Genomic DNA, 22,183 nt, shown 5'->3' with positions numbered 1-22,183 from the left:
AGTTTGAACTCATCCTCCAAACCACAACTTCCAATTCTGCTTTGGAGGGCTACCATAGTTTGGTGAGTTGGAATATAACAGCAAACCATGGTTTGGAGATCAGAGAGAGAATCGAAACACACAAGGGGAAGAGGGGAGCACACAAGCTCAAGGTCAGTCAAACCATGGCTTGCCATTACTCATGAACTAGTCCAACAGCTTTTATTGTACCCATTTTCAATAGCAAAAAAATGCTAAGCTTTTGACTTAGAGGGGGAAAACCCTGCAATGAGCACAACTTGTGAAAGCAAGAGAAGTGAGATTCTGTATTAGCTTTGGTGGAGAGGGTGCTAAAAAAAACTAAAAAGAAATTTGCACCAAAACAGGCAGCAGAATGCAGCAATCTACAGCAATTCAATTCAATTAACTTCTCATACTAATCATAAGGCTTTATCAATGTTTCTCAAACCTGGGTCCCCAGGTGTTGTTGGACTACAATTCCCATCAACTCTAGCTAGTAGGACCAGTGGTCAGGGATGATAGAAGAGCTATAGTCTCAAAACGTCTGGAGGGCCAAGGTTGAGGAAGCCTGCCCTGGAATGAGTTGTTTGCAGCTGCTTCCTCATCACACCATACCCAAGCTCAGGAGTTGCTTTTCCACAATCAGCTGGTAACAGAATTAAGACAGTGGTTGCATATCACACTTAATATAATACTATATTCCCCAAAGAAATTCAGGAGCGTCCGTCTTCATTTTGCAATTACTATCTTAAAAGATAAAATTAATGAGAAATTGCTCTGGCTGCAAGAAACTAAGACTAAAATCTCTGCCACCAACAACTCTCAAACTGACAAATTAAAGGCCAATTCATGAATGCCACAATCACAAAAGTAAACAGGAAGCCACTAACTAAAGAGGCACAATCCCCTCTAAAAGTAATGGGCAGAGGAAAGCTACTCATTAAAGGGACTGTCATGGAGACGTAGGGTCTTGTAAGTAAATTTCCTTTACTCTGAGTAAATGAAGTAGTGTGTTATGAGGGCAGGCATTTTTAAGGGGAACATAATGCTACATTAAGTGAAATAACCCTTTAAATTATGAGTGCAGCTGACCTGTGGAAAAACAATACCTCAGTGGCATGAGAGGGCCCTAAGTCTGTTAGCTACATTAGTGTTCATAACTCATGAAATCATTGATTTCTCTCAAAATAGCATCACACAAATGATTAAGGCGAAATAAAATCTGGAAACAACAGTACTCAGCAATAAACCCTAAGTAATATACATTAATAGGAAAGCTGCCAATAGGACAACTAGGACTTCCAAATACCTCCATTACTGCCAAATTAGTAATTTATAGTTCTTGGCTATGCCCAGTGTTCAATTACGTGAATCAGCACAATTGGGCACCAACATTCCCAAGTCTGACACAAAAGACCATACCAGGTATGAAAGTCACCCACTTCACTTAAAGTGGCCAGGGATTAACCTTGATTCAAGCCAGGGCTGCACAAGTTGTTATCTACCAAGTCAAATGCAGCCCATCAGTGACCAGCTGCAATCTGCCAAGATTTTGACAACCTCCCTGATTCTGCAATCTCAAGCAGACAGCAAAATCAGAACATTCACCAACCCTTTTGCTGAGCTGCTCTGCACAAGAGGTGAACTGCATTTTATCACACAAGATGTACAGACCAGCCTTGTATATTCAATACATGTATGTATATAATGCTATGTTGTCCATACAAATAGCTGGATTTGGCATTTTTTGTTTCTGTCCATTTTGGCTTCTCTACATAGCTCTTTTTTCCAGCCTTAAGTTCAATTTACCCTATTTCTGCATCAATTTACAATTTCCCCCTTAATGTTGGCACAAATATTTGTTTGCATTTTCATTCACATCTACCCTAATATATGCAATGTTGCCTAATATACATATTTTAGCAAGCAACTTTCCTTGACATAATGTAGTTTTGTACATTTTCACTAATATATGCATTTTTAAGCACACAGTCGCAGTACAAAATTTGGAGATGTGCAAATCTCAAAGGATTGCTGTGTTATGGTTCACTTGTTGATTTGGGAAGAGAGAATTACAGTGGTGCCTCGCAAGACGAAATTAATTCGTTCCGCAAGTCTTTTCATCTTGCGAGTTTTTCGTCTTGCGAAGCACGGTTTCCCATAGGAATGCATTAAAAATCAATTAATGCGTTCCTATGGAAACCGCCTTCAGACCAGGTCCGGGGACAGTCTGTCCCCCGACCTCTTCTGAAGGCCGGTGGGGGGGCGAAAGTCTTTGCTTCCCCCCACCTTCCTTCCCAGGAGAGCGGAGAAACGCAGCGCTGCCTTCCCGCTCTCCCGGGAAGGCAGGCAGGGGGGAGCAAAGACTTTTGCCCCCCGCCCGCCTTCAGAAGAGGTCCAGGACCTCTTCTGAAGGCCGGCGGGGGGCAAAAGTTTTTGCTCCCCCCCCCCCGCCTGCCTTCAAAAGCCGTCCGGAATAGCAGGAAGCGCTTCCCTGCTATCCCAGACTGCTTTTAAAATGCTGGCGGTGGGGAGCAAAGCCTTTCGCCCCCGCCGGCCTTCCTGGACCTCTTCTGAAGGCCGGAGGGGGGGGAAGGCTTTGCTCCCCACCGCTAGCCTTTAAAAGAGGTCCCCGGAGATTTCCCTATAGGCTTTCTTCTTGCGAAGCAAGCCCATAGGGAAATTCGTTTTGCGAAGCGCCTCCAAAACGGAAAACCCTTTCGTCTTGCGGGTTTTTCGTCTTGCGAGGCGTTCGTCTTGCGGGGCACCACTGTACACAGGTTTGCATTAAAATATTAACTGAATTAATTTATCCCCAATCCCTAGTTCTATTTTAACACTTTATTCATATATTTTAGCATTCGTGACAATAGCTTTATTCAGGCAATAAACCATTTGGTGGTTTATCGTTCCAGGAATGAGCTGCAGCAAGCTTTACATGTCAACACCCTCTTCTCCCCTCTCCTCCTCTGGTGTGGCCAAGAACCATTTTTTTCTAGTTTAGAATAACAGCAGTTAAGCATTGCGCCTGAACCTGGATAAACTGTGGTTAGTTTTAACTACGGTTAAATTGAATAGAAGATTTCACTTCCCATTTCTGTCAACTAAAGTTAAGCATCGTGTCGCAGCCCTAAGCTCTGGTTCATCTTAGCTATTATGCATCGAAACAAGCCAGCTTCATAAACTATGGTGAAACAGGCTTGATCTCTTCCTCATGGTGGCATCAGAGGAAAAGATGGGAGACAGAGCAAGCCTGAGGTCTGTGCACATAACATTAAATCATTGTTTCTCATTATGTTCTAACTTCCACATCTGAATGCTATGAGTCAACAAGACCCTGGTTCATTTCTCACCTCGGCCACAAATTCATACAGTAGATAGAATCAGGCCCTTGGTCCAGCTATCTCAGCATCTTTATTAGTAGCAGCTTTGCTCCTCCTACCTGGGGAATGAACTTGGTATCTTTTGAATGCAAACGTGTGCTCAATATCTCTAAGCTATGGCTCTCCTTCTCACAGGGCTGCTCTGTAAACTTAGACAAGCCAGTCTCCCCCAACTTCAGTCCCCGCTCTGCAACACAGAAAAATGCCTCCCTTCAAATATTGTTCTAAGGATTGCTGACTTAATGTATGTGGAGTCCTTTGAACAATCAAATTAATATTGAATATTTTTATTATGAAAGCTCATTGATTGTAACTGACAGAAGAGTCAAATTTCAAAGGAGCAAGTTGATGAATCACAAGGATTATAACCACTTTTTCAAACTTAGCAAACAGATTCTAGTACAGGAGAAGAAAAAGTACAGGAAGAGAGGATGAAGTATTTTACAGTCTTTCTCTTTCCCTTACATACACACAAGGAGCACTATTGGAAGAGATGGTGTAATAATTAATAGAGAAAAAGCAATACATTGTGAAGGTTTCCTAAACAAGGCAAAACAAACAACTCCCCATTTAGGCAGGGGTTATGTTCCAAGGCACCACACATTTAAGTGAAATTGTATATATTGCAAACACCGTTGAAAAAGCTGGCAAATGCTTGAAAACCCCCTTTAAAAACCAGCAGCACTTGCCAGACTCCCTCCAAACTTCCTTGCTCAAACTCCAACTTTCAACAGGCCTCAAAGGCTCCTGGGATTGCACTTGCAATGACTTGTGGGATTGCTAGGTGCTGTTTTCACACCATTTTTGCTGTTTCCGTGCTCTTTTGGGGGCTGTTTTTGCCCCTTTAAGTGCCACTTCCAGCTTCGCAGTGATATGTGTGTGTATGTGTGCAGTCACATGTGATTTGAACACGCATTAATGTGTTGTTGCCTGTATATGTTGCTGTTGGGACATCAGAGTAGTTTGGATAATCAAGAGTTCATCAAGAAGAAGAAGAACAACGGAGAGCCACAAACAGCTGTCTGCTTTTCAAAGATTGGAAGATGGTGAATGTTTAGGGCTGGGATATATATCAATATATCACCCCAAACTGGTTTGACGTGCATATTGTGATATTGGTTTCATAATTTTTGACCTGGCACTATATTGTGAATCATGATGTGTGGGGGTGCCAACCTGAATTTTTAGTGCTGCCTTGATATAATCTTTTTGAGTGCCCTTGGTGGCATTGTTGGTCCTAACATAAGGCTCTGCAGATGGTGAGAGGTGTTTCTGTGTTGGCGATGGGGGATAAATTCAATTCAGATCACATTTAAAGGCAAACTTCCTAAATTTGCACTTTACAAAAGAAGTACATGAACCAAAGGGCGATTGTCTTTCAAAATCCTTCAAACTCTGCCATGCAGTTCTCTAGTGAAATCATGTGTACAGATGTGCATGCACACACACACACACACACGAGAGAGAGAGAGAGAGAGAGAGAGAGAGAGAGAGAGAGAGAGAGAGAGAGAAAATGAGAGAGAGAGAGAGAGTACACACACTGCACTGCATTGTAGAATGGTGTGTTTCATTGTCAACCCTGCTATGAAATTAGAATGGAACAGCCTGAGGGGCTGGTGCTTCAAAAACAGTTGGAGGCTGGAGCTGTTACATTTGCATTGTGTTGCGCTACTGCAAATTCACTCTGTATGCATTACAGATGCAGTACTGGTATGTGGCCCCTGATCTCTGAATCTGCTATCGAAAAATGTGAAGATGTTTATCTGAGTTGCAAAGAATTTTAGCGAAAGCCAGCAAAGGGCGAGGCAGGGTCAGCACGTGTCCAGCTGAGGAAAAACTCTGGGCCATTAAGGTACAGAAGGGAGCAACGCCATTTGACTTGGCCCCGATGCTTTGCACTGTTTCACAGCAATCTGTGTAAATCCAACGTCACCATCCAGAAACATTTTCTCAATCCAATTAGTAACCCCTGCACACAGAATTAGGAAATTGCAGGGAGGTCTAATAACAGAAGAAAACATTGAAAAACTACACAAAGAGACCGAAAGCTGCAAAGTGCAATTGGTTAGACACAAGAATCACTGCTTCAAGAGCACACTAAAAGAAGCAAATGCATTTATGGGTCTTAATCTTTTTTGTGCTGTTAGATGAAGTCTGACGTCACCTTCTGAATTTAAGAGCTCATTAGGAGGCCAACATCAATTACAGCAGAAGGATGGACACGGGCCATATGCCACACAGCCATGCTGTAGCTATTAAATCTCGCTACAGGTCACAGGGCAGTCAAATACCTACTTGCACCAGAAGAGAAAAAGAAATACAGTCCTAAAAACCAGTTTTTAATTGAAACCCACAAACAGGAGCTCTTATTTCTTCCACCAACATTAATGGAAAAAGAATATTGAATTTTGGCCTTTTCTGCCATATTAAATGTGGCAGCCACACACACTCCCCTTGTAATGTTCCCAGCTCCACATTGGCATTTTAAAACTTTAATGGCAGCAATCGTTGCAGCTAAATAGCCACTAGAAAATTAACATAGAGAGTTATTCCATGCCTGAAAAAAGAAATGAAACAAAAACCGAGTGATGGGTGTTCCAAGCTTGCTTTATATAAGCGACACAGTCACGAATCGGGTTGGTGAGCAGTGAGGATAATCAAATAAGATTTAATCTCCACACAGAATAGCTGCTTTAAAGAAGTCCACACATTTTCCTACAACGGGAATGGGATGCACTAGTAGCATAGCCAATCCAGACCTTTTTGCTGCCTGTGACATAGTCAGTTGATGTTTATTGACAAAAGCACCCAATCTGCACTTTTGGAAACAGTATGCAAACCGAAATGCAGCCATCCTTCAAACTGTTCACTTCTCCGCGTTCTCCAGTCAAGTAATGTTTAGAAAAATCACACATTCCACAGCTTCCTGCTGAAATTGTGTAACTTTTCATATGGCAAATGTGCTGGGGTTGTTGGTGCTTTTTTGTCCTGCTTTTGTTTTGTTACAGCACTCCAGGCGGCAGTAATGCAGTAACACTGGGGAAGCATCTCAGAACAACTAATAAAACAGAATGATGTGTGGTCCATTATAAATCCAATACTAACACACTGTTAGGGGTCAGGAACATGTTGCAGAATACACCATGTTTTTTTAAAAAACCGCACAGTCTGGAGGGTCTCAGAATCTGTTCACATGCCCTAATTCTTTCCCTTTGAACTTCCCTGTCTCCACCTTCCTCTTCTCTTTTCTCTCCATCATTCTCTTTCTCTATCGTACTCCTGACCCACGCCCTTCTGAAACATGAAGCTAAAAATACCTGGTTAAATATATACGTGAACAACATTGAAAAAGAAGGAAGGTAGGGAAAGCTGAAAATAGTCCACAACAAAGCAGCAGGGAAAGAATCTGCTGGAAATAGACACTGCAAAAACTCAAAAGGACATATTTGAAGAGGGTGCGTTGGCAGCTATGAGATGGCGAGCCTGACGATCAAATAATTGCCAACATTACTGTTATACAATAATTGATCCTTGGAAGATTAGATTTTTCAAGGGCCAGCTGTGGAGAACTGGAAAGATATATGAATTTCTCAGAAACGCCAATTTATAACTGAGGCTTCGGTGTTATGAGTTTGGCCTTTGGTAGACTTTTAAACAAGATTAATTGTTCCTGAAATAACAGAAAACGTTCTGTCTAGGGGTTTCCTCCACCAACCCCATGATTACATCCATTGTTTCTCCTCTATCACCACCATCCACACACCTGCCAAAGGTATCTTTGGGGAGGCAGCACTTTCCAAAACAATATGCAAATCAAAACACACCCATCCTTTGAAATTCGTCCTTCTCTGAATTTTGCAATGCAGTTCGTCAGCCAAGCAAATAACTACAGAAATGCATATACTGGGGGTATGGTCTGCACAGAAATCCACATATTTGTGAAAACTGTATACTTTGATGCATTATATTTGGGTAATCGATCAGTCTGAACACCACCAAAATGCTGAACACCCTCCATGGTCCACCTGTTCTGTGTCCACTGTGGGCATTTGAAAAGGACTGTCAAGCTATCACTCGACCCTTCCCAGTCTTTGAAAAGAAGAAAGATGTTTGTGGCTCTCTGCTCTTCTTCTTCACTAATATAATTCTCTTTTTATATGAACTCTTGTTGTCCAAACTATTCTGATGTCCCAGAAACACCACATAGAGAAACTTGTGCTGTATATGGCTTGGTTAAGGAAACCTTCATAATGTAATGATTTTTCTGTGGGGAAAAAAAAACCCTTTTAGCAACCTAGGAACGATAGCCTACCATGAGCAAACCTTGGCTATAGCTCATGCATACTGTGGAGAAAGCTTAACCGCAGGTCTTGGTTCGGACAACACACTTAGCTGGGCTTGCGTGGTCTTGTTAAGGCAAGAGGACACCGATTGACACTGCTACTATTTTTTCAAATGATAGGCATGGAAATATTGTTGTGTTATTACTCCCAAACAAACACATCTAAAAACTTCAGTTTGGTGGCAAAACTTATCGTGTTGAGTTTTTTTTTTTTAGTCAAGAAAGCCAAAAGAAGCAATAGCACTCTGCTAAAAACATGTCTTGTAACAGTGCAAATGGTGTACAATTAAAAAAAGAAAGAACATACCATAACGTATGTTTTCCCTTCTGTCTCTATGTATAATAGGGAAAGGATATTTTGGCTGTCTTTTATCTTAGAGATGCAAGACAGAAAAGCATTATGCAGCCAATAATAGCCTTTTAATTGTCAACAGGTGCAAAGTAACTACTTATTATACCTATTATTTCCCTTTGTCTGAGGTTGCTCTGAAAAAGCACTAAGAAGAAAAATGGATGTGCACGGAATACAGATAAGAGAATTCTGTAGATTCCGAGGCTGATCAAAGTTTTCAGTAAAAGACCAGAGTTTTAAAGGGATCAATTCTCATCCCTATGTGGTCACCTTGAGGAAGTTCTTACTCACCCAGGAAAGTGTCTGTTTACAGTGGCACCTCAGGTTAAGTACTTAATTCGTTCCGGAGGTCCGTACTTAACCTGAAACTGTTCTTAACCTGAGGTACCACTTTAGCTAATGGGGCCTCCTGCTGCTGCCGCACCACCGGAGCACGATTTCTGTTCTCATCCTGAAGCAAAGTTCTTAACCCGAGGTACTATTTCTGGGTTAGCGGAGTCTGTAACCTGAAGCGTATGTAACCTGAGGTACCACTGTACAAGCCTGTAATAACTTTTGAATCTTCACTGGGTAAAGCTTTCTGTCAACAGTATCACCTGAAGGGCTTTGTATGAATTAGAATCTTCAGAAATATGCTTCTGGAGGTTTATAGCAAGAGTAGTCAATGTGGTGCCCTCCAGCCAGCATGGCTAATGGTCAGGGTGCTGGGATTTGCAAAACATCTGGATGACACTGAGTTGGCTAACCCTGATTTAGAGGGTGGTGTTTGTTTGTTTCTTTGTTTGTTTGTTTAATTTGCTTTGCCCAGCACCCTTCAAGACTGATTTCTCAGCTAGGCAAAATAAATGTGGGGAAGAGAACGCTCCAATTATTAAATCACTGAGGGTAATGAATGCTCACATAATTTAATTGGTGTTTCAATGCAAGGGCCCAATTTCGCTGCAGTGGTCTAAATGTTTAATATCTGTGTCTTCATGCCTGACATTAACAGATTAGCAACACCACATCCATTCACTACACAACACTTCTCCCAGTTTGTCTCAAGAATAACTATTGAGAATAAAAGCATTCAAAAATGATCAAGTGAAAACGAAAAGAAGCATCTCGTAGCAACTGAGACCAGACTTCCAAATCAGTTTCCAATATCAATCAATTCCTTTATTCAACCGATAGTCAGAAATAAAACACAGAAATAAAACACAATACAGAATTATGAACTAAAACATCATAGGGGTACATGAATAAGGTAGGGCCACAGCACTAAACCTCTCACAGATAACCCACACAGTTTCCAATATGGTTTCAGATCCTGCAGATTCCTCATTTCCTTTTCAACGGTGTGTTCAACTTCTCTCTTTTTCTTTTTTTCTCTCCCCCCCCCCCCCGCTTTCTTTGTTTTGTAAACCATGATTTGGTGTCACTACTGCTGCAAATCACTATCTACACCAGCACTGACATGAAATCCAGACTCTAATAGCTTCTAAATAATTTATAGGCTTCCAGAATATGTTCAGGCTGTGAAGCAAGGCAAGAGGCACTGTGAGGACTGAGACAACATGGCGCTCTGCTTCTCGTTGCTGTACAAAACAAGGCACAGTCATCTGAAAACATAGATGCAGAGAAGTCAAAGCATGCATCTGCAAGGGTGTGTCTGCTTGTCTTCTGCCTTGCTCGAAATTAGGAAACAGCGCTTCCCTCCCACCCAGAAACCTGTATTTTTTTGTTTAAGTCTCAGACAGTTTCACTGTTGCCCTATTAGGCATGCAAATGGCTAAGGAACCAACATGGCTCCAGGGCCAGACTGGACGTGACTAGAGACACAGAGCAGGAGCAGCTCTATCTTTCTAAGAACATCTAGTTCTGCCTGAAATTGGTGCATCTAAGCTCAGCTGAAACAAGGAAGAGGTAATGAAGAATCAGTACAGATACACAGCGCACCCTCGCCTCCCCATTAGGGTGAGCTCATCCTTCTTTCTTTCATTCACTGAAGATGCTCATATTGGCCTTTAAACCTCTAAACCATTTGGGACCAGGTTATCTGCCTCCATCCATACAAGCCTGCTCAAGCTTAAAGTTCAGCATCTGTGATCCTGCTCTCTGGTCCATCATTGAGAGCCGCCAGATGAGAGAGAACAAGGCACAGGGCCTTTACTGTAGTGGCTCCACATCTCTGGAATAACCTCCCCAGACAGGTACATATGGCTTCCTCTTTGAAGGCTTTTAGGAAGACTTTAAAGACTTCTTTATTTCAACCTGCATTTGGTTAATTTTAGTGAACTGTGCTTTTTAATGAGTTTTTATCTGCTGTTTGTCATTTGTCATTTAATTATCCCTGTATTTTTTAATATAGTTTGGGGGGTTGTGGCTTGATTATTTGCAGAAGGAAGGATGAACAAGGATAGGCTTATAAATTAGTACAGAGGTGAAAAAGAAATAAATAAAACCACACGCAGTGAGAACATTGATCTGGACGCAGCCTTGGGAAAACCTCCTCTTCCAAAGGCCTCTCTCCATTAATCACTGGATAACAAACCAAGCGGACTTAGCAGGTAATAGAAATTCTGCAGGCTCTCTGCCAAACCAAAAATCCTTTAAAACGTGCCTAGATGAAGAAAGGTGTTACATCCAAAACCATCCTCAGAGGTTTGACAAGGTCTCAACTAGTTTCGTTCCCCATTAATGATGAGCGCAGGGGAGGGGTTTAATCAAAAACGGCTGGCTGGCTGGCTGTGAGGGACTTTCGTTCATTTATCTCGAAACAATCTCTATGCCTAGCAGGGTACTGTTGACAGAGCTGTGGCAATGACTTGAGCACACAACTGCAGCCTGGTTCTTCCCCCTGCCTAGCCACGGCTGGTGACTGATGCAAAACAGAGTTGTCTCAACAAAAAGTATTTTCCCATCTGACTCTCCAGACAGACTATCAACAACAGCATAGACTGAAAAGCAGGCAGAAAGTCGGCCTTTAACTAAACACAAGAGAAAGTATTGTGTTTAGAAGCAAGTTTGCTTATTCCTAAAGGAAGACATGTCAGCTCTGATTTACATGAATCATGTCCTGCAGTCGGAATATTCTGACTAGTAAAAACTGATCCAAGAAAGGGGGGGGCAACACCCCACCTCACCCCAGTAAGGAAATTGGCACCTGGGTATGCATGTGTGATGGTGGTGAAAAGGACAAAGGAGACACAGACTGCCGTTTTTTAGTTTTCCTTACTGGCTGGGACCGATGGAAATTTTGGTTCAGAACATCACCAGGTATGCAAAGGCTGGACAAGACACTATGGCCACATGTGCACCTCATATTGAAAGCAATATTATACCACTAACTGTCAGAATAGTTTAATAGTCAATCCCTCTTCCCAGGGAATTCTGGGAACTGTAGCTCAGTGAGCAGAATAGGTCTCCTAGCAACTCTCAGCACCCTTAACAAACTACACTGCCCAGGATGCTTTGGGTGAGTGCTATAAATGTATAGTGCAGATGCAGTCTATGATTTATATAGGCTGGAGGTGTTTTAGAGAGCTGAAACAAATCTCTGTCCATAGTGTGTATATTCATCCTACTGACGCATTGCACAAACAGGCATTGTAGGTTTATACTTTCTTTGAAATAACCTGCAAAATTTGTTTGACCAAAGGTGATGAATATGTGCAGAAGTGGGAAGCGACATCTCTCTTACTCCCAAACCATTCTCAAGTCTCTTCAAAAATATCATCTGTCTTCCCAGTGGAATATAAATTTGCAGAAAGCTCTTTGAATGCTGGAAATTCACTTTATACAGAAGCAAGCAGCAAGCAGTTTTTTCAAAGGCCATTTAGGTAGCTGCCTTGACTTTACCATCTGCCCTAATAGTTGGATTATTCACAAGTGTTTTAAAAAATGCAGCTGCTTTTTCAACGTGAGCCATCAAAGAGCCCCCCCCCCCAAACACTGGTGCTGAGCAGTGTCGCTGGAAGAAGCAAATGGCCACGGAAGGGTCTATTTCCCCGGTACAGGAAGGCTGGAGACTGGGGGAGAGCTCAGCCTGAAGGTCTGGGAAGGGCTGAGTCGCAGCAGAATGAAGCAGGCCAACCCAATAGATTAATTTTACCCACATGACTAATAGTTGACTACAAATAAAAGCTGAGTTGTGTTAAAAAGCAGGGACTGTCCGTGATGCATCACTGAGCTGCCTACACCTTCGACAAAACTGGTTTTTACACACAAGCAGAGCATTCCCCTCTCCATTAGACTTGTATTCGCTAAAGGACTCTCCTACTTCCCCATCCCAATTTAAAAAATAGTTCAGCTTTGCATAATGAGGAAACACAAAGGTAGAACTATTCTGGACATCTAGTGAAGTACTGGCTGTGTATATTCCTTTTTCCTTTTCTTTTTGCATAAACAAACTGTCTGGAGGGGAAAGGCACATGCACAGTGACGAATCAGAGAGAGAAAAGAATCCAAATATAGAAACTGTAGATGCAAATGACTGCACCCAAAGCAAAGCAGCCCTATTACTGGACTAGGGAACCACAGGAAAGTGAGGCAATTTGAGGACACCAAAACAGAGCCCATAAGCCACAAAAAAGTGAGTGGAGCAGTTGGATGGGCAGCAGTGGGGGGGGGCATACTTTGTAAAAGGTTTCCTGCCTCCTTGCCCAGAGGTGATTGTTGCTTTTGAGCCTGGGCTAGACAGAATTCAAGGAAAGATTTGAAGGTATCCTGGTGAAGTTGGACATCACACTTTCAAAAAGCAAATTAGTACAAATACTTCATGAAAATTCGTCAGCAACTTAATGTGAATTTTTCCAAATATAAACATTTTGGTAGCACAGTTTTGTCCCAAATACACATTTTTGCAAAGCCATTTCATTTTTGTATGCTTTTTCACTACTATATGCATTTTTATGCAGATTTTACCATAGTATGTGCATTTTTGTAAACCTTACTTGGCTAGAGAACTGCACTGCAGAATTCAAAGGATGGCTGTGTTTTAGTTCATTTATTGTTTTGCAAAGTGCAAATTAGGTAGGGTTGCCTTTGAATGCCGAGAATCAAATTTCTCCACCCTCCCTACTCACATAGAAGAGCCATTCCCGCCTAGGGGATGAACCCAGCACCTCCAAACTCAAAGTATGCTTCCCCCACTTCAAAATTATTGTTTTCATCATATGTAAATGTATGCAGGCTTAATCAATCAATTAAATTGATTTTTTCCATTCAGGTGACAGCCTGATACACAATTTATATTAGTATTACTAAATGTTATGAGAGGGAAATGTAGTTCTGTCACTTTCTTCAGCAATCACACAACAGTTGCAAAGGTCTAGGTGCCCATTTTTTGTTTAAAATTCAGACCTGGCAAGAGCTGGATTGTTCCCCCAGAACTAGGCAGCCTCCACCAGAGACAGATTTGTGATGTGTGCTCCTTGCAAATCATAGCATGATATCAAATGTAATTAACTTGAAATCCAGGCCAGTCGCTTAGCATTAGTAACCCAAGCAAGTCAGCACGAATTCTTTAGACATCAAATCCTCAAACTCCAGTTTAGGAACAAATTGGCAGCTGTGGGGTGTGAGTGTGTGAGAGTGTGATTTTTGGCTGGCTAATGCTAAAGGGGGGGCTTCAGTACTTGAGGGAAAGGAGACTATAGATTACAGCTCTTCTTGGGATTAGGAAACCACTGTGCCAGTTCCCAACCCCCAAGACCCTTGCAAAGTACCGTATTTTTTGCACCATAGCACTCACTTTTTTCCTCCTAAAAAGTAAGGGGAAATGTCTGTGCGTGTTATGGAGGGAATGCCTACGGGTGGCATGCCTATGGATTTTCCTCCTCTAAAAACTACGTGCGTGTTATGGTCGGGTGCGTGTTATAGAGCGAAAAATACGGTAAGTCAGGCCCCACAGAAATAATGCTACATTGAATGTCAAAACAAGAGCACAAGTTTTGCTTAAAATAGGTTCTGCCAGTTTTGGGGGTTGGCAAAACCTGTGTAATCCCTCTAGTTTATAGAGCTCTCAAAACAAATATACTACAATGCATTTCCCCTTTCTATTTAAAATAAAAGGAAAAGGAGGAATATTCAAGCCACCTGCTCAAGAATGTGAGGGTGGTCTAACAAAGTATTCTGGGGGAGGAGAATGAACTAGACGTAGAAATTTATTAAACAAACTGGGAGTACAAACACACTCACCTCCCTGCTTTTCCCTACCAACTCTCCCTGCATCTCATCATATGCGATTCCCATCCAACGACAGGAACATGCTTCAATTCCTTTCCCTATGTCCCCCATGGGAGCCAACACATTGAAGAGAGAGAAAAAGGTATGTCTCACCAGGCCTGCATCAGGACCAGAACTCAGCCACGAAGCAATGACCAGGCTAGAGAAGAAAGAGAAGCAGGATGTGACACACTGGACCTTTGCCACCCAGCCCAAGTCTTGCTTGGCGGTGAATACTCCGCAGGTCCTGCTTGGGAATATGTGGACTGAGCTGGGCGTCTCTGGGAAGCTGTCCCAGGTCCTGTTTTGGCATTTAACTGTAAACACATTAAACTACTGTTTACTGCCAAAGGAGGCTTACAAGTATAAAAACCAATTGCGCAATCATTAAAATATAAACATAACCAGAATTAAAATACACAATAAAATAAACTTGTTAAAACTCATTCACATATACACACCCAGAATTAAAATGTGCAATAAAACAAGCCCATTTAAACAAAATAGGAAGTGTGGGTTGAGAAATTTTGCCTGCCCCCCCCCCCCTGAATCTCAGCGTGGCCTGAATAGGACATTGTTGCTTACTTGTTCATAGCGATGGGGTTTGGAATGCATAAACTACAACCAGAGGCAAAGATCCTGCTGAGGAGTGAGGGGGCTACCCCAGATAGGGCTCCGTGTCCAGTTTTTGGAGGCATAGAAGCAAATTCTCCATTAAAGAGGAACACACAGCAAACGCCTCATTTGAGGCTTTTTTAGTTTAGGAAAAAAGGCAGGTAAAATGGGGAAAATGACATAGGTGTATAAAATTATGCATAATGCAGAGAAAGTGGATTTCCCTCTTTCATCATACTATAAGGGTCACACAAAATAGCACATGGTTAAACTGCAGTGAAACCTCGAGATGCAGCAAGGGCCACTATTTTGGGCAGCTTTGAAAGGGTTTTAATTAACATCAATTAACAAGGGATACTGGGAACTGGGCAAAGTTGATTAAGGTGAACCACGATAAGAAAGTGGCTGCCACAGAACGCTCTGAGATCACCTAGCAAATCAAGCACCTGACCTTGGACTCCATGACCCCGAAGACCAAGGAGGTGGAGAGACGGCTACAAGTTGAGATGGCTGTATTCTGCCTCCAGGATCAGAGGCATACAGAATACCAGTCTCTGTGGAACAACTGTGGGAAGGGGTTGTGGCACTCAGCTCCTGCTCTGCCTTTGAAGAACATGTGGTTGGCCACTTTGGGAAAAGGATTCTGCAGGTTGGATGCCAAGACCCCGTGACTCCACAGTTCCCTAGGAAAATGAATAACCACACTGGACAACAGCATATTGGGTCTTTGACTTGAATATGGCCACAACTTTTATCGGTTACAGTAGAAAATGGTTTGGTGTGGATAGAGTGTTGCTATGTCACTCCAGTCCATCTGCTGGGAGTGCACATAAGGGTAAAACACATCTTGGGAAGATGCCCTATGTCCTGCATCTATTAGGGGTACCCCTCCGTGGGTTCCCTGTTGGAGGAGTGGTATGGCACCAGCCCCTGTCTGGGCATCGGACAGAAGCCCGGATCCTTTTAACAGGATACCCTTTTACAAGGAGGGGCAGGCAGTGGCTACAGCCTCCCCTCTGACCAATAATAATAAATATTTTTTATTTATACCCCACCCTCCCCAGCCAAGGCCGGGCTCAGGGCGGCTAACAAGCAATAATAAAAACAAGTTGAATGAATACAACTTAAAAACAAGATTAAAATACAACATTAAAATATTGAAACAATAAAATATTAAAATGCAGCCTCATCATAGGAGAAAGGAAAAAGAAAAAAGAAAAAAGAAAGGGGGGAGGGAATCAAATTGGCCCCAAGCCAAGAGCTATGTTTCCCAATGCCTAACCATCTTACAAAGTCGTGACAATTGCTACGATGTAGGAGAAAACCAAATAGCTGGTGCCAATTTGCCAAACGGAAAAAGCCCCCAAAATGGTGGCCGACTTGGTCCATAGCAAGGTTGAAGCAAGTAAAAGGCATAAAATCAAGGGAGGGAGGGTGGAAGATACGGGGAAGAAAAGCAAGGAAGGCTGTTGGGCCCACCCCTAGGGAAATGCCCATGAAAGACTGCCAGCTATGGTCAATCAACTGGCAGCCGAGCTATCTGGCCAGCCACTCACCGTATCACTATTGTGATCAGAGGCCTGGCCGCAACACCGCCCACCGATGAAGGTGAGCGGACTTCTTCCTATGTTCATGTTACAAAAAGGAAAAAAAACAAGATATATTAGCCTGTCCACTCAGAGAAAGAACATGGAGTTGCTAACATGCCCCTTCAATAATCTTCCAAGGCATGCTACAATCTGCCTGAAATAAAGAGGAAACAGGGGAGCAGGGGTGGAACGGTTTGCCAGGTTCCCATCTGCCAGAAGTTATTCTGGATCCTTATGGGGGGGGAGGCAGGGTGGAGGGAGATCAGCAAGAAATCCAGTAATTAGACTGCTGCACACCATCTACATATTCTTCTCCATTGGCCTGACATCTGGGAGGCACAGCTGTCTAGCTCCACCAGCTTTCTTTTAGGAGGGTGATGACGGCAAGAGAAGACAAGGCAGCGGCACCAACAGCCCCCCAGAGAGAGACACAGCAGCCAGTCAGCATTTGCAGAGATGCCGTAAACGCATTAGGAGACAGGCGCTTGGTGTTATTTGATTGTGGAAGGGTTTTGCCTGAAATTATTTATTCCTTCTTTTCTTTTCCTGGCCCTCAAGGCATTCTTCTCTCCCTTTCAGATCAGGGTTGTCAGTCACCAAATTATTCTGAATCCTGCCCAGCGTGGCCAGCCTTTGGCTCTGTGAGCTGCCTGGAGAGAAAAGGCTCATTCAACACCAGCACCAGCAGCTTCACATCCCCACCTGTGTCCAACCTCTCCCCCGTCAGTAAAAGGACTTCCAAGATGCTGCTGTGCACCCAAATCCTGAACAGCCAAAGAAAACAAAATGGTGCCTGCCAGAGGGAACAGCTCTAGGAAACCTGATCTTCTGGTAGCCATTTTGGAAGGCCCTAATACTTGCCATTGAGCTTGATGGTGGTGAGGACCAAAGAGCAGCATGACTCGGGCAGTTGTCCAAGATATTCCACCCCTCCGCTGTCCCCTCAACCCGAATTTCCTGCCTGAGGGGAAGCCTTTGAAATGACTGAGCCAGCAGGAAAGCTGAAAGAGGCACTTTGTTTAAGCGACTTGCGTAGTCTGTCCATCGTTGCGCATTGGTTCAAGGCAGATGCAGCAGCTAGACTGGTGACTGGGAGCGGCCGCCGAGACCACATAACACCGGTCTTGAAAGACCTACATTGGCTCCCAGTACGTTTCCGAGCACAATTCAAAGTGTTGGTGCTGACCTTTAAAGCCCTAAACGGCCTCGGTCCAGTATATCTGAAGGAGCGTCTCTTCCCCCATCGTTCTGCCCGGACACTGAGGTCCAGCTCCGAGGGCCTTCTGGCGTTTCCCTCACTGCGAGAGGCCAAGTTACAGGGAACCAGGCAGAGGGCCTTCTCGGTAGTGGCGCCCGCCCTGTGGAATGCCCTCCCATCAGATGTCAAAGCGATAAACATCTACCTGACATTCAGAAGACATCTGAAGGCAGCCCTGTTCAGGGAAGTTTTTAATATGTGACATTTTAGTGTATCTTTCATCTTTGTTGGAAGCCGCCCAGAGTGGCTGTGGAAACCCAGCCAGATGGGCGGGGTACAAATAAATTATTATTATTATTATTATTATTATTATTATTATTATTATTATTATTATTATATGCACACACAATCCCAGAAGATTTTGAGGATTGGATCATGTTAAAATCTGGTGGGGCTGGTGCCTGGCATGACAACAGAACTCCTAGCACAGTGGCAGCAACACTCTTTCCTGGGAACCAAGGGGTCCTTTGGCACCAGACAACTGCCAATTTAAATTTCCCAGAATACCCAGAGCAATACCACACTGCGTGCTGCAGGGCACTCTAGGAAATTTAAAATGGTGGTTTGTAGTTGCCCATCAAAGGGAGCCACGGGGGAAGACTTAGGATGCTGGGTCATTGAGGATTCTGGGTGCTGACTCATTGGGGTGAGTCCTGTTTGGGGTTCATGTGGTTCAACCCTAAAGTGAGAGCATCCAAGCCAGGCTTTTATCACATGCCTTAACAGAAGACAAATAATTTATTTATTTTGTTCAAGGAGAGCTGTGCAGATATAGATAGTAGGCACATGATCAATATCTTGCAGTTTTGTGAAATGTCACTACTGAGAGTTGAAGTCTAGACAAAATTGGTCACGTCAGGCACTGGAGCCGAGGCCGGGCTATATAGGGGCTGTAAAAAAGGAGGTAAATCAACACTCTGGCTTTATGACAACCTCGTCCCCATTTCCTGAAGGAAATTTCAGAGCTGGAAAGCTGTGCAAAATGACTAAGTGGGGGAATTGAAGCCTCTTCTCTGTGAGGAAAGGCTAATGCTTCAGGGACTTATTAGTTCAGAGGCGAAGGGCTGATAGAGATTTATATAATTGACATATTGTGTTGGGAAGCTGGATGGAGAGAAGTTTTTCTTCCTCTTTCATAAGGCCAGAACTTTATGGGAATCTACTGGCAGATGAACAAGGGAATAGCCTTCTTCACACAACACAACATCCCTTTGTGGAACTCACTCCCCTGAGGCATGGCGATGGCCATCACCTCAGACACGTTCAAGGAGGAGGAAGAAGAGAGCCCAATGGAGCCTCGAGGTTCAGAGGCAATATACCACAGCATACCAGTTGCTGAGGGGGACCAGACTGTTGCCTTCATGGCCTGTCGGAGAGCTTTCCAGGGTCATCAGGCTGACCACTGTCAGGAGGAAGGTGCCTTTGACCTGCTCCAACAGGATCCCCTTATGCAATTTGCACATCCATTGACCACACTTAGCATCCAAACTCACCAGGGGTTAAATTTAGCAAACTTAAAATTTTGCTTCCTATGCCTGGCATTTTATAGTAGGATATTAGTTCTTTTTATTGCTATAGTCTTCTGCTTTGGCTGGCATGGCATTATTTTATATATTCTTTCTGAATATTGGCCACTGGCTGCAATAAAGAGATAAGACTGATTCAAAAGCATTGGGTGATGGGAACAGGAGACAGGGCCTTTTCCGCGGCTGCATCCCAGTTCCACAATCGCCTCCCAAAAGAGGTGTTCTGAGCACAGCCGAGGGAGGACAAACAGCCGGTAATTATTGACAAAGCACAAACATACTGTAGCTCCTGAGGTGCCCTAAATACGCACACATGTACTTCTGATGGCTAGATAGCTGGCGCCCTTCCCTGGCCTTGCACTCTGTGCCAGACGGTTGCAGCAATGGTGTGGCCACGCCCAAACACAAGCTTGAGTCCCCTCGCCTGAAGGCACAACGCAAGCAACCTGTGACTTCTCCTACCCAAATGTTGTTGCTGTGCTTGCCTCTTCAAGCCCCTCCTGGTCCTGGGGGGCAGTGGGGGGGAGGAGATTCTGCCAGCTCCCTCCCTTCAGACAGCGTCTCTTCCTCTGCTCCCGGCACGCCCTGTCCCTCCTCCAACTCCGGCTTCTCCCCTGCATCCTGCACTTCCTCCCCCATCTCCAATGCTCAGACCCCTCCTCAACCTCCAACTCCTGATTCATAAATTGCTACCTGCTTCCCCTCGGTCAGCTTCCGGCCCCACTACTCCCTCTTCCACCCACTCCTCGGAGCCCTGCCGGTCTTTGACGTGATATTAGACCTTTCCCTGATGACATTTAGGGCAGGCTGTGAAAGCATAATTATTATGCATGGCTTCTGATGGTTGTTAATATATGATTGAAATCTTTTTTAAAAACAAAAACTAACCCTACTCCTTTTTTCATTTCAGTAATTTATTTTTAAATTTTGCTGCTTGGCAATGTTTGGCTTTCTTCTTTTATGTAAGCTGCTTTGCGGGCTTTGGCAGGGCAGAAAAGCAATACAAACGTGATTTTATAAATAAAAATAATGATCATGCTTTGCTTGTGCATTTCTTGGTTTGCGACTGCTGGAGACACACTTGGGCGGGCCTTGTTCAGAGGAACAAATTTTGGTATGTGTTCAGAGCCCACAACACCCGCAGGCTTTGAAACGTGGGTCAGGACCCAGTTCCCATGAGCTCTGGGGCCATTTGGCCTTGCCAGATACTCTTGCAGATGGAGCTGGGTGGACCATGAGTCGGATCCAAGGATGGCGACTTGAACCTTCTCAGCTGAACAGGCTTCCAGTAGCTCCTTTTGCTGCCAAGCTGGCTCACTGCCTCACCGCCTGTCTACAGTATCGCAAAAGAAATGGTCTCTCCAAAAGTGCTTGAGCTGCGAGTGTTTGAGTTCCAGCATTCAGAGCTGTCAGAGCTGCATGCGAGAAGCACAGGAGGGGGAAGACTAAGAATGAAATGAAGATGGCTATGGGAGGATAAACATGAGCCAGCAAGTCATCAATCTAGCATTCATTTGACTTTGCAGCTTAATTGCACAACATAAAATTGAAAAATTGCTAGAGCAACAGCTCAGAGCATATTAAAAAAAAGGTTCCTAGCAGTATATTCTAGAAGTCTTGCACATTATAAAGGCTGCTTCTATCAGATGCATTTGCCTTGATTTCAGCAGTTGATTGTTGATGGGATATCCCCCTCCGCTTTTAATTAGCTGTGTGTGTGTGTGTGTGTGTATGTGTTTTTAAAGGATAGCTTTACAGTCACTCTTAATTTTTTGCCAAGTAGACTAAGAAAGAGAAAATAGGAAGCAACGTTTTGTTTTTCAGCCTCGTTCCATCCAGAGAAATATTCTTTCTGGGAGCAAACGCTGCAAAGGCCTTGTACAACGACCCCAGCCCACTCCTCCTGCGCAGCTAAATCCAGGACAGAAAAAAGGAGGCAAGGAAAGGTAGCTTGTAGCACACAAGAGCCGATCTCCATGTTTAGTAGGGAAATCCTGACCAGGAAGCTTTTATGGGGGGGGGGTGTTCAGGGATAATCACCCAACCAGCTCCTAGACTATTGGCTTCCTTTGCTGTTACCTGCCAAATCCAGAGCTTCCTGAGGCGCATGTCAAGGTGTGAGGTCACCAGCCCAACACCTGCTGCGGTTTTATCTTATTTGTAGGTTTTATATTCAATTATTTTAAGACTCCCCAGAGAATTTTATATTATGGGCAGGCACTCAAATACTGTATATAAAATAAATGCATGTAGAAAGGAGAGAGTTAATTAATCCAGTGATAGCGTTCCATCAAGTTGGCCACCATCACCTCTTTGAGAGCAAACTCACAAGCAGTTCTGAAGCATGCAGTTCAGTACAGCCAAGATCTGATAATATAGTAGTTGCCATTTACAATAATCTTATCTCCACAGTACACTCATTGAACTGTGTCAGTTTAAGACTCCATCCATAATTAATTTAATTTCATCACACTGAAAGATGGCAGGCAAGTAAGACATGGTAATTGTTTCTTCCTACCGTCGGGTGAAAATCCCGTGCAATGATCCTAACCCACCTGAAACAGCTGGCGTCACAGCTGAGGTATTTGAACAGCTGGAAAAAAAGGAACGCACCAGGGACTGTTTCTTGGGTGCTTTTCATCCTTGCCTTTCAAAAATGCAGCTCTCTGGACTATGGATTTGACCTGGGATCCCGTGATGGGACTAAGACTGTACTGAAATGACCTACCATGAACTGTGCATCCTCACAGACAAAAAGAATATATACAGGTATGCAGCATGGTCTTTGCAATTGGCAAGCAGTATAAGAAACCCACGCAGGTGGCGCTGTGGGTTAAACCACAGAGCCTAGGACTTGCTGATCAAAAGGTTGGCGGTTTGAATCCCCGTGACGGGGTGAGCTCCCATTGCT

The 22,183-nt window shown here is 43.7% G+C and overlaps 1 protein-coding gene and 1 long non-coding RNA gene across 9 annotated transcripts in view; one reads left to right on the top strand and one right to left on the bottom strand.

Moving 5' to 3' along the window:
• Positions 1-22,183, bottom strand: part of PITPNM2 (phosphatidylinositol transfer protein membrane associated 2) — a 176,416-nt gene that overhangs the window by 104,777 nt on the left and 49,456 nt on the right. The gene's annotated exons all lie outside the window — the stretch shown is intronic.
• Positions 1,476-8,309, top strand: LOC309359652. Its single transcript, XR_014163897.1, has 3 exons — positions 1,476-1,696; positions 5,083-5,193; positions 8,206-8,309. It is a non-coding gene; the product is annotated as an uncharacterized lncRNA (long non-coding RNA).

The sequence above is a fragment of the Podarcis melisellensis genome (assembly GCF_964234715.1).
Source record: "Podarcis melisellensis genome assembly, chromosome: 16".
Taxonomy (NCBI): domain Eukaryota; kingdom Metazoa; phylum Chordata; class Lepidosauria; order Squamata; family Lacertidae; genus Podarcis; species Podarcis melisellensis.
The sequence above is the reverse complement of the archived record's forward strand: the minus strand, read 5'-3'. Positions and strand labels throughout refer to the sequence as shown.